The sequence below is a fragment of the Schistocerca gregaria genome, chromosome 8 (assembly GCF_023897955.1).
Source record: "Schistocerca gregaria isolate iqSchGreg1 chromosome 8, iqSchGreg1.2, whole genome shotgun sequence".
NCBI lineage: Eukaryota > Metazoa > Arthropoda > Insecta > Orthoptera > Acrididae > Schistocerca > Schistocerca gregaria.
In genome coordinates, this window is record NC_064927.1 from 266,292,492 (window position 1) to 266,312,033 (window position 19,542).

Genomic DNA, 19,542 nt, shown 5'->3' on the forward strand with positions numbered 1-19,542 from the left:
TTATTTTAACCGGGGACCTAGCAATTGCTGACATATTGTAGCTGAGGCAGAATGAGGGGAACCAGTCCACATTTGCCAAGCAGATGGAAAACTGCCTAAAAACCATCCGCAGACTGGCTGGCTCACTGGGCCTCGACACAAATCCGCCAGGCAGATTCGTGCTGGGGACTGGCGCTCCTTCCCGCCTGGAGGGCCGTGCATTAGACTGCACGGCCAATCAGGCGGGCTACTTGGACCGGTATATGAATAAAAATATCTTTTTGAATATTCATAACTTTTGTTTCCTAGCTCAAATGATGAATCAGACATAAGCAGATGAGGAAGTTATTTCAGATTATTAACTGAAATAAGTGCCTTCTTTAATGATACTGATAATGTAAAAAGATGTACTTTGATAACTGTATACAGCAGGAGCAAAATAGCAGCAACCTGTTGAGGATATTGACTAACAGTAAGTGTACCCAGAATTATGTGTCATGAAATCTTAAAAATATTTCACCAGTCATCATGAAACTAATTTGATTTCCTCTCACCACTAGCTCAAATACTGTATATGCTTTTGTGTACTTTGCATAAACTAATGAAATGTGGTAAATAGTCTTCACGGGTTTGCTACTGGATCATGTTGTGCAAATTGCACAATATTTCCTCGGAGCAAGTATCCGACATCAAACCTCTCAAATCCTCCTCTTCCTCAAACCTAATAAACCTGCCACTGACATTTTCACCTACCATTTCATCAGACTCACTTCTGTGTTTAACAATATCTTTGAGTCTACCCTATCCTGGCGTATCCATTAATTCCTACAACAATAGTTATCCATTCCTGTCCATCAATGTGGCTTCCATCTCAATTTTTCCTCTGATTATCAGCTCCTGTGCCTTACTCATATCCTGTCCCACCAAATCAACAACTGAAAATCCATCATTTTTGTCTCCCTAGATTTTGAGAAAGCTTATGACCATATATGGCATTCTGGGCTCCTCTTTAAGCTCCAGATCTATGCAGCTCCCAAAAATTATTTCCACCTCATCACATGCTTTCTCTCTAACTGCCCATCTTATGTCGCTATCAACAACACCAACTCCAATACCTAGCAGCCCACTATAGGTATTCCCCAATGTTTCTGTCCTCTCGCCTCTCCTGTATTTCCTCAACACTGCCGATATGTCAAAGCCCCTTCCTTCTGGCCATCTCATCCAGTATCCCAATGACATTGCCTTCCTCTACCTATCCTCCAGAAATCCCACCAGTCCCTCCAGTTCCATCTCAATTACTTCACTTCCTAGTGGAACCAGTGGCTCCCCAAAATCAACCATGCCAAAACCAAAGCCAAGGCAATAATTACAGGCTGAACCACCCAAACCTCCCCCCCCCCCCCTCCCCCATCACCACTGCTTACCATTTATGACCACCTTATCCAGTTAACTAACGCAATATATACCTCAGACTAATATTTGATTGCTGACTAATGTAGAAGCCCTGTCTACTAACCATTCAACAAACTAAAAGTACTGGACCCACCAACCAGCCAAACATGAGGACTGCACAGTTCCACAATTCTCCACATTTATATAGCTCTGATTTGGACCATTCTCTGCTGTTCCAATGTGGCATGGACTTCTGCTCCACCCTTCTTTTATCATAACCTACAGATCCTCAATGCCATGAACTTCACCTAGCCTTTTGGATCTGTTCACCCTTTCCCACCCACATCCTCTATTAACTTATAAAATTTCTCAGCCTATGCTTCCACCTTGAACACCTCTGAATATCCTACATATCCATAAACTTGACACTACCCACCCCCTAGCCTCCCCCCCCCCCCCCCCCCCCCCCTGCTCACTGATTCCAGTACTCTGCCACAACTATACTTTCACATTCCACCAACAATACACCTCCACTCCTTTCACATCCTCTCCCAATGAAACTTTAATCACCTTCCCTGGCCTGACCATGAACTTCATCTACTTACATAAAGTTAGGTCCACCCTATCTAAAATCTTTGAAACTGTGTGCACAGCTTAACACCCTTGTTCTTCCAAATTTGCCTGGCCAAGTTTTCCTCTAGCCTACTGACTTTCACCAGCTATTAGGTGTTGGAGAGTAAGGGATAGGTGGACCTGTAGAAAAGGGATGGTGTAATCCGTGGTCAGGTGAATCCACAGGTGGATCCATGGAAATAATGGTCTGTACCATATTATGATTGTAGGCAAGTGAAGAGGTAGGTGAACCCAAAGGAAGGGATGATCTACAACTGGATCAGATGCAGCCATGTAAAAAATGATCTATACCATTGCTTTATGTATAGTAGTAACAGAAGGGACACCGGCATCACAAAGACAAAACTATATGAACAAAGTAGGAAGCTTTAATCTGACAGTTTCCTTTTTGTTATTTCATCCTCTCTGTCCTGTATGGGCAGGGGATGGGCTGTCAGGGGGTGCAATTTGCCATGCTTCAATTTTGAAGACATAATATAAAAGCTGGATACACTTTGTGCAATAAAAAGACAGATTGTCAGTTGCATAAGTTAAAGATGATTTGATGATTCATTAAAAGGTAGACACAGATAAATGAGTTTCAGACATGAATATATAAAAGCAGAGAGACAGTTGCGTAAGGCAAAATGGAAAAGCTGATGTGTTGAGTGATCAAAATAGGTACATAGATGAGGTACCATGGGGTAAGGGTATCATGGGAATGTAGCATTTAGAGTTGGTGGGAGGAAGGGATTTGTGTGGGTAGATGTTTGGAGGAGGGATGAGGGAAGAGTGGAGAGGGATATGGTTTTGAATCAAGACTGGTGAATTGGGTGAAGTGGATTGGAGGAAAAGGGCAGCCTGCTAACAGAATGTGTTCATGTACACTTTGCAGGTCCCTTCTTCAATTCCTATTGACTCTTGGTTGTGGATGCATATTCCCAGTTTCCTTACATTCTCCAGTATGCTTTGACATTGGCTGAGGCCACAGTTCATACACTTTTGAAGGTTTTTTCTACTGAGAGGTTTCCATGTACCTAAGTCTCTGATAATGGATCCCAGTTCGTTTCTCACATCTTTCAATTGTTTTGTTCCTATCATGGCATTTGTCATGTTACAGCTCTGCCATTCTCAATCAAACGGTGAGGTGGAATAACTAGTGCATATGTTCAACTTCCAAAATAAATCTTCTGATGTGGGACTCTTTGCCAGAAGATGTCCTTCTCATTTTTCAGAGCACCTATCACTTCACACCTATGGGGGAGTGGAGCCAAGCTGAGTTGCTTCATGGCTGGCAGCCATGAATGCTCCTCCACCTACTGTAGCTTGCACTGCACCTGCCATGATCGGGTTTGTTGGGTCACATTGCACAGGATCATCGGTGTGGGTGTGAGGGTTTGTTTGCAGGCCCAAATGGATACCGACTACTATTGTCCACTGCTGGATATCCCATCTTTGTGACACCTGTACAGCCGATGGGCTGATGATGCACAACTTTGATTAGCTCTGCCCCTGCTCACTGCCAGAAGGTACCAGTCAACGGATGCAGCCTCCGCCTCGAGCCTATCATCGCCTGCTGTGGAGGTACCCACATCCCATTGGCTGCTTCCTCCATGTGCACCACCTGGGGTCCGAGCTTCATCCCAGCTTCCCAGTGTTGGGTGCCAGTCCATCTCTGGGGTCAGGTTTGTTGCCTGCTGTTCTGTTCAGGCCGCCTGCACCAACCCTCATCAGCATTGCCTCTGCCATTGTTGCTGGTGGGGCTAGCCCCATCTCCTCTGCACTGGGACCTGTCTGCTGGTGATGACGCAGAGATGGCAATGGCACTCTCCTCCCCAGTTCTGTCATCAGGCTCCTCATGGCCTCACCACCCTCTGGCGTGTCCACACTTCCTATGCATTCCAACCTTGTGCTCCAGTGCTCACGCAGCACATCGTCATGCCCACAAAGTCAGCACCAGCAATAACTCCATATCAGATGGATGTGTCTCTCATCAGGCTACCTACATCTCCTCCATTGCCTGTGTGCCCCCTTCACACAGAGTGCCGTATCCTGCTACTACTGCGTGTGACTGTGCCAAGTGTAGTGTCACCACACATGCGAACTTAAATCAGTCACCAACTGTATCAGCATGGATAAGCCCCAGAGGCCGCCTGTAGGAAGCATACACATGGCATGTTCTCTGCCACACCAGTGACTCATGCCTAAGCATGTATTGAGCACTGCTGACTCACCATCATTATGTTCTTTTAGTTTCCACTGTTCACACCAGTTGTTCTGTGTATCACGTATGTTGCACCTTCTCTGTGGTTCATTTGTATTGTTATATGTGAGTCCCAAGAGGCTTATTTCTATTATTGTTCAGATATTTATGAATAAAGCAATATTTGTGTTACTTGGACCAGGTTTGTGTATTACTTGGTTACTACTTGTATGGAGTGTAGCCATGTATGGAAGTGAAACATGGATGACAAATAGTTTGGACAAGAAGAGAATAGAAGTTTTTGAAATGTGGTGCTACAGAAGAATGCTGGAGATTAGATGGATAGATCACATAACTAATGATGAGGTATTGAATAGAATTGGGGAGAAGAGGAGTTTGTGGCACAACTTGACAAGAAGAAGAGACCGGTTGGTAGGACATGTTCTGAGGCTTCAAGAGATCACAAATTTAGCATTGGAGGGCAGTGTGGAGGGTAAGAATCATAGAGGGAGACCAAGAGATGAATACACTAAGCAGATTCAGAAGGATGTAGGTTGCAGTAGGTACTGGGAGATGAAGAAGCTTGCAGAGGATAGGGTAGCATGGAGAGCTGCATCAAACCAGTCTTAGGACTGAAGACCACAATAACAACAAACAATATGTCTGCAACAAGGATAGCAGAAATGACCTGCAAAACTAGTGTTCAGTGTCCTCGACATCCTTCTGTAGTAGAATTGTAGAGCATATTCTAAGCTCAAATGTGATGATGAATCTCAAACAAAAGCCACCATCCCACATCAAGAAGCATGGATTCTGGAAACATCAGACATGTGAGACCCAACTTGTGCATTTCTTGTATGTCATCCTGAAAGCCATAGACAAAGGCAGTCAGTTATATGGATATTTCTTGACTTTCAAAATACATTTAACTCATTTCCACACTGATTTCTACTAACATAAATCTGACTGTGTGGGATATCAACCAAAATCTGTGACTGGATTGAGGATTTATTTTTAGAAAGGAAGTAGCATGATATATTTCATGGAGATTCATTAACAGATGGAGAATTATTTAGGGGCATGCTCCAGGAAAGTGTGCTGGGTCACTTGTTCAGCATGTTGTATGATGGAGACAGGGTTAACAGCAACCTCAGACTTTTCACACATAGGGCAGCACTATATTATAAAATACTATCAGAAAAACCTTGGACAAATATCAAGTCAAATTTTGATAAAATTTCAAAGTGGTGTGAAGAACTGCAAGTTTATTTAATTGTTCAGAAATATAAAACTGTGCATTTCACAAATAAATAAATAAATAAAAGAACTGTAGTATCCGATGACTGCAATATCAATGAGTCACAATTGTTATTGCCAGCTGATACAAATACCTGGGCACAACAGTCTGTTGTGATATTAAATGGCACAATCACATCAGGCTCAGTCATAAGTAAAGCAGAATACTTGGGAAATGGAGTCAGTCTACAGAGTAGATAGCTCACAAAAAACTTGTGCAACCCATCCCAGAATATTGTTCAAGTGCATGGTACCCATATCAAATAGGTCTAGCAGGGGATACTGAACAGTTACAAAGAAGCACAGCACAAATGATCATTTGTTTGACCTCTGGGAGAGAATCACAGAGATGCTAAAACAACTGAACTGGCATATATTTGAAGATAGATGGACACTGTGCCATAAAAATTTACTTGCAAAAGTTTTAGGAATAAGTTTTAAATTAGGAATCTAGGAATAGTGCTGCAACCAATGGTGCATACAGTGTGGTGGAGTTGTTAGCACAATTGGTGGGTGTGATGAGGGTTGGTAGTATAAACATAATCTCCAGCAATTATTTTTTGTTATTCTTATTTGCCATTTCTAGGAGGTTCTTGAAGTACATAATGTTTGTATGTCCTGCAACATTTGATTTTTGTGTGAACACTAGCATCCTGGGATATTTTATGTTTGTCTAAATAGCTGCATCCTCATCCCATCAGTTCAGTTCTGTGATGAGTATAAGGTGGTGGTCTATTAAACATGCTTTCAGTGGTAAGTGTTGTATCTTATCGACAGCTCTTTCAGACATGGACTTGAGTGTGGTTTCAATGGGATATTCTTTGGTGGGGATGCCAGGTATTTCAAAATATCTACATCACCACAGCTCCAACTACATAATGTAAATGCAATAACCTACATGGACAGGGACTGAAATACAAAAAGTACATTGTTCTTAAGATCAGTATGTTCAGGAGACAAGTGGATTCTAAAAGAGCAGTAAGTCAGCTGCAAAGTAGACATCCATCACTGTATTGCAGAGACAATGGTTCTGACTTGACCAAGTTGCCAAATACAACAGATGGGATGACATGATGTGTTTGGCAAATGTGTACTTTTACTTGGATGGCACAGCCCAGCAGTGATTTTAGGACAAAAATGAGAAGCTCAGTCACTGCGACAAATACCAGGCCAAGCAGAAGAAAAGTTTGATGACAATCGGCACCAAGTCCACTTAGCAGAACAATTGAAGAACAGTGCCCAGTGTCATTGGGAAACGACACAGTCCTACATACAGAATGTTTTGGCCCTATGCCACAATGTGAATCTGAATTGTACAGAATCCAACAAAATGTACACTACTGGAGAGAGAGAAGACATGTGTTCATTGCCTGTTATACCACACAACATCAACCATTACATCAGCTGTATCCACACCAGTCAACTTTGGACAATTATAGTCAGCTGTTGGATGAAGCCAATTGCCATGCTCTGGTATGCTATAGCCATTCCATACCAGTGGAACCAGCATGTCACCTAGCCACTGAAATCAGGATGAGGTGACCATCAATGGATGTGAAGCTGCCACAGATGAAAATGCTCCATGAACAAAAGTCACTAAGATGCCAGGAAATCTTTTTGGTGTCATCATCAACAGCCATTCTGTCCATGATCCAGTTGTCTCTTGGGCTTCCTTTCCTGTAATGTCAAATGCTTATCGATGTTAGCTAAAGCAGGCTACATTATGTGATATGAAAGGTATTGTGCTGAAGGTTGTAAATGGGAAGAACATCCAGGCAACAGGAACATACAGGATGGAATGTGACAATGTTATGAAAAGGATAGTTGCTACTCGCTATATACTGAAGATGCTGCGTTGCAGATAGGTGCAACAAAAAGACTGTCACACAGTAAGCTTCCAGCTAACAAAGCCTTTGTCAAAAAAGACAGCATGCATGCGCGCGCACACACACACACACACACACACACACACATATTCATGCAGACACAACTCACACACACAAGACCACAGCCTATGGCAGCTGAAGCCTGACTATGAACAGCAGTGCTTGATGGAAGAGGCAACTGGGTGGGGATAAGGAAGAGGCAAGGGTGGGGGAGGGCAGAGATAGCAGGGTACTACAGGTGGGGGATGGTAAAGTGCTGCTGTGGGAGCATGCAGGGATGAGGAGGAGAGAGAGTAGGACAGCTAAGTGCAGTCAAGAGGTTAGACTGAGGGTAGAGATTTTGAAACTCACAGAGCTGCATGTGAGGAAATTCTTCAAAACATTCCACCTGACATTTCGTTTATTTTTTCGGATGAGGCCCATTTCCACTTATCAGGAACTGTAAACCAACAGAAGTTCCACTACTGGGCTGCCAAAAACCCTCGTGAAATTCATCAGCAGCCACTGCACAGCCCTCATATGACAGTTTGGTGTGCTGTTGCTGAATGTTTTGTGTGGAGATCATATTTTTTTGAAGAAGGTGGCCACATGGTAACAATTAATTTAAACTGTTATTGTAACATGCTGGAGACCTGCCTTCAACCTAGGCTAAACCAGTTTATTGCAGATCAAGAAGTGTGTTTCCAGCAAGATGGAGCAACATCCCACACCTCTCGGCATTCTACGGAAATGTGGCACAAGTTGGTTCCAGGTCATCTTGTTGCTTTGCAAGGAGACATCGTGTGGCCCTAAAGGTCGCCTGATTTATCGCCTTGTGATTATTTCTTTGGGGACACTTAAAGGCTCTAGTGTACAAACATCATCCACAATAATGCAAGCACTTAAAGAGGCCACGACCCAAGAAGTGGCAGCCACTCCAAGAAAAATGACATGAAGACATATGGAGAACTTTCGGGATACACTTCATCAATGTGCCAACAATGGAGGACGTCATTTAGCAGATATAATTTTTAAAACCAAATAATCCAAAATGGGAAAATATGAATTTTTCATAATTAAAAGTAATTTTTCTCTATCATATTTAGTTTTTCTGTGACAAATTATTAAAATGAGGAATGAGTGAGGTTTTATTGCTGCACCCTGTACTTCTGTACTTTTCTGCTATCCCCCCCCCCCCCCCTCCTCTGCCCATGTCTCACCTCCGAACTGGATCTACACTACTGGCCATTAAAATTGCTACACCAAGAAGAAATGCAGATGATAAATGGGTATTCATTGGAAAAATATATTATACTAGGACTGACATGTGATTACATTTCACACAATTTGGGTGCATAGATCCTGAGAAATCAGTACCCAGAACCACCACCTCTGGCCGTAATAACGGCCTTGATATGCCTGGGCATTAAGTCAAACAGAGCTTGGATGGCGTGTACAGGTACAGCTGCCCATGCAGCTTCAACACGATACCAAAGTTCATCAAGAGTAGTGACAGGTGTATTGTGACGAGCCAGTTGCTCGGCCACCATTGACCAGGCGTTTTCAATTGGTCAAAGATCTGGAGAATGTGCTGGCCAGGGCAGCGGTCAAACATTTTCTGTATCCACAAAGGCCCATACAGGACCTGCAGCATGGGGTCGTGCATTATCCTGCTGAAATGTAGGGTTTCGCAGGAATCGGATGAAGGGTATAGCCATGGGTCATAACACATTTGAAATGTAACATCCACTGTTCAAAGTGCCGTCAATGCAAACAAGAGGTGAACGAGATGTGTAACCATACCGTTACGCCGGGTGATACGACAGTATGGTGGTGACGAATACACACTTCCAATATGTGTTCAACGCGATGTTGCCAAACACAGATGCGACCATTGTGATGCTGTAAACAGAACCTGGATTCATCCAAAAAAATGATGTTTTGCCATTCGTGCACCCAGGTTCATCATTGAGTACACCATCGCAGGTACTTCTGTCTGTGACGCAGCGTCAAGGGTACCACAGCGATGGTCTCCGAGCTGATAGACCATGCTGCTGAAAACGTCATCAAACTGTTCATACAGATGGCTGTTGTCTTGCAAATGTCCACATCTGTTGACTCAGGGATCGAGATGTGGCTGCACAATCTGTTACAGCCATGTGGATAAGATGCCTGTCATTTCGACTGCTAGTGATACAAGGCCGTTGGGATTCAGCACAGTGTTCAGTATTACCCTCCTGAACCCACAGATTCCATATTCTGCCAACAGTGATTGGATCTCGACCAACTTGAGCAGCAATGTCACGATACAATAAACTGCAATCGCAATAGGCTACAATCCGACTTTTATCAAAGTTGGAAACGTGATGGTACGCATTTCTCCTCCTTACACGAGGCATCACAACAATGTTTCACCAGGCAATGCTCGTCAACTATTGTTTGTGTATGAGAAATTGGTTGGAAACTTTCCTTATGTCAGCATGTTGTAGGTGTGAATGCTCTGAAAAGCTAATCATTTCATATCACAGCATCTTCTTGCTGTCGGTTAAATTTCGCGACTGTAGCATGTCATCTTCGTGGTGTAGCAATTTTAATGGCCAGTAGTGTAGCTGCCCTACCCTCTCTCCACCTCATCCCTACATACTCCTGCAGCAGCACTTTACCACCTGTCTGTTACCCTGCTATCCCTCCCCTTACCTGTCCCAGCCTCTTCCTTACCCCCACCCAGCTGGCTCTCCCATCATTCACTGCTGTTTGTAGTCTAGCTTCAGCTGCCAGAGAATGTGGTTGTGTGTGTGTGTGTGTGTGTGTGTCACGCATTCTCGCTTGTGGTTTATTTATTTATTTTTTTTTTTTTTTTACAAAGGCCTTGTTAGCCAAAAGCTTATTGTGTGATAGTCTTTCTGTTGTGCCTACCTGTGACTCACCATCACCATTATTTTAGCAGAATGTATTCATAATTTTATTCTCAGATGGGATTTCTTGCAACTATCACAAACAGTCGTAGACTGTGAGAGATCAGAGTTCCAGGCTGAAAAAGCTGTTCCATCACACACTCATAATGAAATCTGTTCTGGGTGGTTGTTTGCCATTGAGGACATAGTTATCCTACCATTATCAATTAGATGAGTTCTTGTCATCAGATTGGAGGCTCAGTTAGCTTGTGACACTTTTTTTTGTATTGCAAAAAACTACTGAGACTCATGAAAGAAATTTATGTGGCAGCAACAATCATATGCATTACAAGTGGTCAAGGAGAACTTTGGCTCACTATCTATCATCAGCAGCCACAACTCATCCTGAAAAGTACATATATAGGAAAAGCCGAACCAGTCCAGGAAGGATGTCTTAGTGTTGTTGACAAAGCATCTTGATTTATTACCACTACAGATGACTCAGGGGAGAAAGTTACTATCAAACTGCCAATAGGATCTGGCCTGACTGAGGAACAATGTTAGCAAGTGTTAAGTGTTCTGCACCTATTTTCAGACACTTTCAAATCCAGAGTGGAGAAAAGACTGACCAAGTGATTCATGGTAAGATACCATATCAATACTGGTGATCATCTACCAATGTCCACCTGCTTAGCTGGATGGTAATGTGCTTGCCTCCCGTGCAGTGGATACGGGTTCAATTCCTGGTTGGGTTGCAGATTTTCTCTGCTCTTGGACTGGATGTTGTGTTGTTCTCATCACCATTTCATCCTCATAACCTGCCACAAGTAGCCCAATGTAGTGTAGATTGAAATAAGACTTGCACTTGGCAGCTGAACTCCCCGAGATGGGGCCTCCCGGCCAGCAATGCCATTCACTCATTTCATTCATCTACCAATTAGCCAGCACTCTTGGAGAGTGTTGCTGGCTGGACAAGAGATAATCTGTGGGGAAGTGGAAAAGATGTTGTAAGATGGTAAAACTGAACCTTAAGAGAGTCATTGGTCCTTCTCCGGGGACTTTGTGAAGAACAATGGAACATGATTTTCTGCATTGAATACTGATAACTCGACAAAATCTTGGAGGGAGATGTATATCCATTGCTACACATTAATGGCACCCTAGACTGAGTGGAAGGAGCGAGTATTTCCAACTATGGACATGTAGCAGGCTACTGGCAAATCGAGGTAGGAGAGGCTGTCTGGGGAAAGACTTCCTTCATAACTCCTGATAACCTCTATGAGTTTATAGTTATGTTGCTTAGATTTTGTAACACTTCAGCCATCTTCAAATATATGATGGACAACTCGCTTTGTCCTGTTAAATGGATAACATGTCTTTGATATCTGTATGAGAGTGTCATTTTTTCTAACACACTTGGAGGACATATAAGCTGGCTGACAACCGTGTTGAAGTGTGTTCAATCTACACGCCTCTGCATGAATTCAAAAAGTGCCTCTTTGTCACCCAACCTATAACAACCTTGATGCAGCTAGTGAACATGGACCAAATATGTCCAAACCAAAGAAAATAATTGCAATCATAGATTTTCTGACTCATTCATGATGTGAGAAGTTTTCTTGGAATGTACTCATACTACCGGTGATTAATAGGGGATTTCTGTGACAAGACATATCCCTTGCACAAATTATTGCAGGGAGACACCAAATTTTCCTGCAATGAGATGCAAGAGAAATCATTCCTTGTCATTAATGAGGCCCTAACATCTTCTCCAGTCCTAGTACTGAATGACGAGAATGCCAAGTGAGAATTTTGCACAGAACCTAGCAGCTATGGGATAGATGGCAGTTCTAGTGCAATTAAAGGAAGGAGCAGAGAAAGTGGTAGTTTATGCTTCCAGAGTAATTTCTAGATGAACTGCTCAATAATTGCTGTTATTTGGTCCACAACATGTTTCAGTTGTATTTATTTGGCTTACTATTCACCAATGTAATGGTCCACTATCTCTGTGCTGGCTGACCACCTGAAAGATCCACATGGTGAGCTGGCAAGATGGCACTGACACTTCAGGAGTATGATGTCACAGTGGTACAGAAAGCAGACATAAACAAAAGGAAACTGACTTGCCTTTCAAGGAATCCTTTGGCAGAACACAAAAGCATGGACAGAATCTTAGCTGCCCCTGAGTTAACCGACATTGCTTCCGAGAAGACGGAAAACCCAGCACAGTTGGAAACCACAGATGTCTTGAAGAAGGACAAGGTGATGAGAGAATTCCAATTAATAAATGAAACACTGTGTAAGAGGAAGTACGAGCAGATGGAGTGGAAATTGTTGCTCATCATTCCAGTTCTGTTATAGAAGTTACTCAGAAGTTTTTTCTATGAAACATCTGGTCCCCTGGGATCTGTGAAACTTCTAGACAGAATCAGATGCATGTATCACTGGCCAGACTTCTACCAATCTGTTGACATTATTTGAGCCACTATAAGGAGTGCCATTGACTGAAGCACTTGCTGTAATTACATCCAGGCCATCTGATACCAATCCCATATTTAAAAGTCTTATTCCACTGACTTAGAGTTGATCTCTTGGGAAGATTCACGAAGATGACAGATGGGAATCAATGAACAATAGTCTGCACTACCGCCTCACCTGCTATGCTTTCACAAAACTGCTGACTGCCAGAGCTATGGAAATTTCAAAGTTCCATATAGAAGTCACTGAGAACCCCAGGTTTTGATCTCTAATGGTGGAAAAGTTCTCCAGTCGAAACTAATATCAGAAGCAATGTCATGTTGTGATATCATCCACAGGATGACAGCTGCCTTCCGTGTATAGTCGAATGACGTCGTAGAAGGCTTTAATAAGATGTTTGCACATATGTTCTCGATGTACATTGAGATCGAGCAGGGAGATTTGGATGCAGCACTGCCTATCATGACATTAGCATACAACACTGCAAAGCAAGACACCACAGGCTCCACGCCATTCTTACTGCTTGATGGTCACAAGATCGAAACGAGAACAGGTACACTGTTCCGCTTTCAACTGGATAATACTCAGGATGATTTCACGAAACACTTAATCACCAAGATAGAAGAAGCAAGGCGATGGTTCACATACGGACCCTGGATGGCTAGGAGAAAGCTCTAACACCAAGCACCAGACAGTGAAATACAGGTCGGGAGACTAGGTATATATTTTCACATTTGTCCGGAAAGTAGGCCTACTGGAAAAGTTACTAAAGCGCTATTTTGTACTGTATTGAATCCTTCATCATTTCTCGGACGTCACATATGAAGTTGGGAGTTATGACCTTCCATCAAGAAGTTAAAAGCGCGAAGCGTTGTCCATGTCCTCCGTATGAAGTCCTATTACAGTCCAGAGTCGCAGATCAACAATGGGAAGTTCAAGGAAACTAGAGACCCACTCGAAAACTGCGAAGCTTCGAAGGGGACTACCTTCGATATTCATCATAGCAACGAGGATGTAACACGATCGGACAACAGGAACTTGCAGGGCTGCCATACGAAACAAGCAAATTCTAGGATGCTGTAGTCGACTCCAGTGAGAACAGCGGGCAATTGTTTCTCCAGAAGACTGCTGTGGTATGTGCAGTGTGGACTGTGGAGTAATTGTTAGCGCCGTTGTTTGGCGTGCTACAGGTCGGTGGTGCAAACCCAACCACAAGCAATTCTTTTTTATTTAGTATTTACCATTTCTGGAAGGTTCTTGAAATATGCTTGTACATCCTGTAATATTTTATTTTTGTATAAATACCAGCATTCTGGGACATTCGATGTTTGTATAAATTGCTGCAACCTCCGTTCAGGAGTTCAGTTCTGTTCTGGCTGCACGTTGGTGACCGTAATAAACGTGCTTTCGGTGTTAGTGTTGTGTTTCACTGACGGCCCTGCCTTGGGATTTGGACTATAATGTAATTACAAGGTGAAAATATATTACAATCGCTTACACATCGCTCCCTAAGGGACGTGAACAAGAGATTATACTGATGATAGAGCACATAGAGGCGTTTAAGCATTTTTCCTCCCGTGGTCCATGCGAGAATGGAACGGGGAGAAAAGTACTACAACTGGAAGTAACCTTTAGGGTGCATTTTACAGTGATTTTAAGAGTATAGATACAGATGAAATGTTTCATGCTATCAATGCAAATATGTTACACACATATTAATCTTTAGCTGCTAAATAAATTTTTCTGGTGTACCAGTACTAAAGCCATTGCTCAGTAATTGCCAAAGTGCAAAATCGAAAGCATATAGCAATAATTAAATGTCGGTTTCTCGATCATCAATTTCGCTCAAACTTATCAAACGTATTAATTACCATATCACTAGAGTTAACTCTATTTATATGATAAATTTCGCTCAAACAAATCAGAGCTCTTATTTGACAAACATGTGAAGTAGCATAGTGGACAATAACTAATGTGACAAACACGTGACACCTGATACTATCTACTATATCACTTTTCGTCAATTATTTTAAACTTAATTACATTTATATTGTCCCTCTCCTGCCGCAATACAACCAAAGAAATGCGTAATTGACTGGCTTGTATAGTGAAGATCTGTGGAGAGGCGTGTTTAGTTTAGCAGTAGCAGAATAGCAATAGAGTTGTAAGAAGGACCAGGAGGCAACAGGGAATCAAAGTAAGCACAGAGAAACTGTTGCTGCATGATCGTATATTGACTTACGAATATTCTCTATTCGTAATAACTATTATTTCTGTGCACCTTTGCGTATTGCAGCTTCAGCAAAGGCTGGTTAAGTTATTGACCTTGTTGAAAGCTGAAGTTAGGCAATCCCCGTATAATAACAGCTATGTCAATTTTGTAGACGTTTAGTTAATAGTAACCGTATTTTTGCATAGCGAAGCTACTACACAATATGAGTTAATATTTAATTATGAAGTATTTCATTCGGACGGAGTTGTAAAATGTTTACAGAAGATAACTTGCAAAAATAAAGCTCACAAATAAGTTGACACTTGTGCACACCACCCACATTTCGTCCAGTCAACATGGATTCTAATAAATAAATTCGTCGGTGAAAGACTTCATTGTCCCCGGAAGTATGTTAAACTGAAATTCAGGTAGCCTAACTGTGTTCCCACAGAGTTGAACACTAGAGTGACAAACGTAGGCAATAATTTTGCGAACCTAACGAATAAGGCGTTGGCAACGTACGTGAACAGTGAAACACTCTACCTACATTCTAAGACCGGCGAGCTTTCACTGAAGATGATGGTACTGAAGTTTATTTTACTGGAAAATACACTTGAACAAAAGGAAATCGGGAATTAACCTCGTGTAACAGATAGTAAACGAGCAAGCAGAGAAAATTACATACAGTGGCTTGTAAAATATCCCAAGGAAGTTATGTAGTTAAAAGAATAGTTTAATGTAAATCGAATTCGTAAGATAAGTGCACATTGTACGCGATGCTTGCACAATTGTTAGTTTACAAAAGAAAGAAATGGACAGACACTAAATGGGAGTCTGTTTTTATTCTGTGAAAAAGTGAAAAGCGTGAAACACGAACCTCTGAATACATCACCATTAAATTATGGGATTCAGGCCCACAAGACTTTCACCTAGCAGGTCATTGTAGTGCACATCTTTTATCTGTTACTCGGCTGACTCTGTGGTGTGCTTCCACTGGGATCAGAATTGTGAAGTTTGAGGGCATCAAAGGGCGGCTGTTCAATGCGTCCTAGGCCCTACAGATGTGTGCTCAGCATCAGGTCTAGAAGTGCTACTGACATGGTAGTGGTTTACACTCTGCTTATATATAACCACAAGAAATCGTCATATATATGTTAATTTGCATAAATAAAAAATTTATTCTTGATGTTAATTTCATTTATTAATTCTTAGCTAGTTTGATAGATTTCTTTTGTATAGGCCTATTAAAAAAATCTAAATAGTGAAGAAAATACATTCAATGTGTTCTATTATGAAAATCCCCTTCCTTCTTTCTGGCTCTCCACAAATTAGTGTGTAACACTACTTGAACAATTGGAAACAGGATATATGATTTAGATAAGTGTTGTATTATGTACCTAAAAAAACCCCAACTTGCCTCATCAACAGTAAGATGGCAAGATAACTGTGAGTTGAACAGTTATGATGAAAAACAATATTACAGAAAGTATTGAGATGCTGATAAAGGGAACTTCATGAAAATAAGTTGCTGAGAGTGTAAGGAGAACATTAAGGGTCTACATACAATTAAAGCATTCTTGTCTAGGAACTAATAATGTGCATAGTGAGTGTGCTGCAGTGAAAACCAACACACACATTACAACTGCAGAAGACACCCACCTTGCATAGAAAATGGGGTGAAACACTGGTTTTCTCCAAATGTCTACAAATGCAAGGGAATTGTGCTTTAGGTGTAACCAGATGGATTCTTGCACTTGTGAGGACAGTGGTTCCAGGTTCTGAGAGAATGGAGTCCCATACTCTTTCCAGACACCCTTATTTAAATTTTTGATGGTTTTCCTAAATTGTCAGGCAAATGCTGTGATGGGTCCTTCACAATTCTGTGGCCAACCATTTGTCCTCTCCTTGTTAAGTATTATGCATACACTGATATGATCTTGTACGAGCTACATTTCATTTCTCTTCATATTACCAAGCGAAGTTGCACAGTGGTTAGCGCACTGTACTCTCATTTGGGAGGATGATGGTTAAACCCATGTCCGGCCATTCTGATTTGGTTTTTCTGTGATCTGAAATCATTTGGGATGGTTTTCTTTGAAATGGTACGACTGACTTTCTTCCCCAGTTTTCCCTAATCTGATGGGACTGATGATCTTGCTATTTGGTCCCTTTGCCCAAATCAACCAATCTCTTCGTATTAAGCTAGATAATTGAAAACTGATCTATGGGGTGGTAAAATACTAATGTTGTTGTTGTGGTCTTCAGTTCTGAGACTGGTTTGATGCAGCTCTCCATGCTACTCTATCCGTGCAAGCTTCATCATGTCCCAGTACATACTGCAACCTACATCCTTCTGAATCTGCTTAGTGTATTCATCTCTTGGCCTCCCTCTACAATTTTTACCCTCCACGTTGCCCTCCAATACTAAATTGGTGATCCTTTGATGCATTAGAACATGTCCTACAACTGATCCCTTCTTCTAGTCAAGTTGTGCCACAAACTCCTCTTCTCTCCAATCCTGTTCAATACTTCCTCATTAGTTATGTGATCTACCCATCTAATCTTCCTCATTCCTCTGTAGCACCACATTTGGAAAGCTTTTATTCTCTTCTTGTCCAAACTATTTATCGTCCATGTTTCACTTCCATACATGGCTACACTCCATACAAATACTTTCAGAAACAACGTCCTGACACTTAAATCTATACTCAACATTGAGTTTAACATTAACAAATTTCTCTTCTTCAGAAACGATTTCCTTGCCATTGCCAGTCTACATTTTATATCCTCTCTACTTCGACCATCATCAGTCATTTTGCTCCCCAAATATCAAAACTCCTTTACTACTTTAAGTGTCTCATTTCCTAATCTAATTCCCTCAGCATCACCCAACCTAATTCAAATACATGCCATTATCCTTGTTTTGCTTTTGTTGATGTTCATCTTATATTCCCCTTTGAAGATACCTTGCATTCCGTTCAACTGCTCTTCCAAGTCCTTTGCTGTCTCTGACAGAATTACAATGTCATCGGCGAACCTGAAAGTTTTTATTTCTTCTCCATGAATTTTAATACCTACTCTGAATTTTTCTTTCATTTCCTTTACTGCTTGCTCAATATACACATTGAATAACATTGGGGAGAGGCTACAACCCTGTCTCACTCCCATCCCAACAACTGCTTCCCTTTCATGTCCCTCGACTCTTATAACTGCCATCTGGTTTATGTACAAATTGTAAATAGCCTTTTGCTCCCTGTCTTTTACCCCTGCCACCTTTAGAATTTGAAAGAGAGTATTCCAGTCAACATTGTCAAAAGCTTTTTCTAAGTCTACAAATGCTAGAAACTTAGGTTTGCCTTTCCTTAATCTAACTTCTAAGATAAACCGTAGTGTCAGTATTGCCTCACGTGTTCCGATATTGCCATCGACTTGGAAGTTTGGAAGGTAGGAGACGAGATACTGGCAGAAGTAAAGCTGTGAGTACCAGGTGTGAGTCGTGCTTCGGTAGCTCAGATGGTAGAGCAGTTGCCCGCGAAAGGCAAAGGTCCCGAGTTCGAGTCTCGGTCGGGCACACAGTTTTAATCTGCCAGAAAGTTTCACTGTTTGTTATGCTTTTTTTGTTTTTAAACGTTGACATTCAGTGCATAAATTGAGCAGTCTTTTAGAGACAGAATGAATTTTCAGCTGTCCTCATGGTGTCATCCTTTTATTGACATGCGCTTCAGCATTCTCTGGAGCACAGGGTGTATCCGAGAATGGGAGTACCTCTATGAAGTAACCAATAACGCAGCAAGTGATGAATGGCAGAAACCAGCTGTCATCACCACACTTTCTTGTACAAACACAGTCTCCAGCTTCCTACTTTCATGCATGTACAAACAAATAGTCGTATTGTATGCATATTCACATTTTAGCCACAAATTTAGATGTACAAAACTACACAGCATTCACCAGTAACAGATAATAATAGGTAGCTTACCACTTTTGTGAAATGATACATTACATTCCAATACAGTATTTCTGTGTGACAGCTTCATATCTTCAGTGGTGTCATTGGGGAGTTGGATAGTTTTGGATATGTGGGTGTGAGGAAAGAAATAGATTTCAGGTGATTTGAATTATTCATGTGACTACAGAATATCACTGGTGAAACATTGTAATTCTTGATCACCTTAATATAGAAAACTGTCTTTTGATCCATGGTATCCAACTGTGACATACAGAGCCTCCAAACCATGTCATGTGTATGCTGACACAAGAGCATTAAGTGTTGTGGGTGTAGATGTATGCTCTGCCTCATCTGATGAAAATGACAGTGTCAAACACATTTTAAGGTTTTTTGAGACAATGAGACATTTAAAAAGAAATTAATATAGAAGACATAGTGTCTTTCACGTTGTTTTATAAATTCCAATGAATTACATGAATAAGTCAAACAAGTTTGTTGTATATTTTGACTGTGTTGCTTCAATCACATTTTTACTATTTTAATTTGCATTCATTATCTAATAACATTCAGTTTGTTAATAAAGCTGGATTAATAGTTATTGAAAAGACACTAATAGTCATGTTTCCAAGCATCCAGAACCCTACAACAATACATCATCTTCA

General features: G+C 41.5%; 1 protein-coding gene across 8 annotated transcripts in view; it reads left to right on the top strand.

Annotated features, from left to right (window-relative positions):
• The window catches only part of LOC126284372 (calcium uptake protein 1 homolog, mitochondrial), a 613,419-nt gene that overhangs the window by 364,092 nt on the left and 229,785 nt on the right, over positions 1–19,542 (top strand). Inside the window, exon 1 of one of the 8 annotated variants that reach the window (XM_049983245.1) lies at positions 13,667–13,909. The exons of 1 other annotated variant lie outside the window; for it this stretch is intronic. The gene's annotated coding sequence lies outside the window, so the exon portion shown is untranslated. Of the gene's footprint in view, positions 1–13,666; positions 13,910–14,785; positions 14,917–19,542 lie in introns of those variants that run through there. 6 more of the 8 variants (XM_049983250.1, XM_049983248.1, XM_049983249.1 and 3 more) reach the window with 6 other exon arrangements.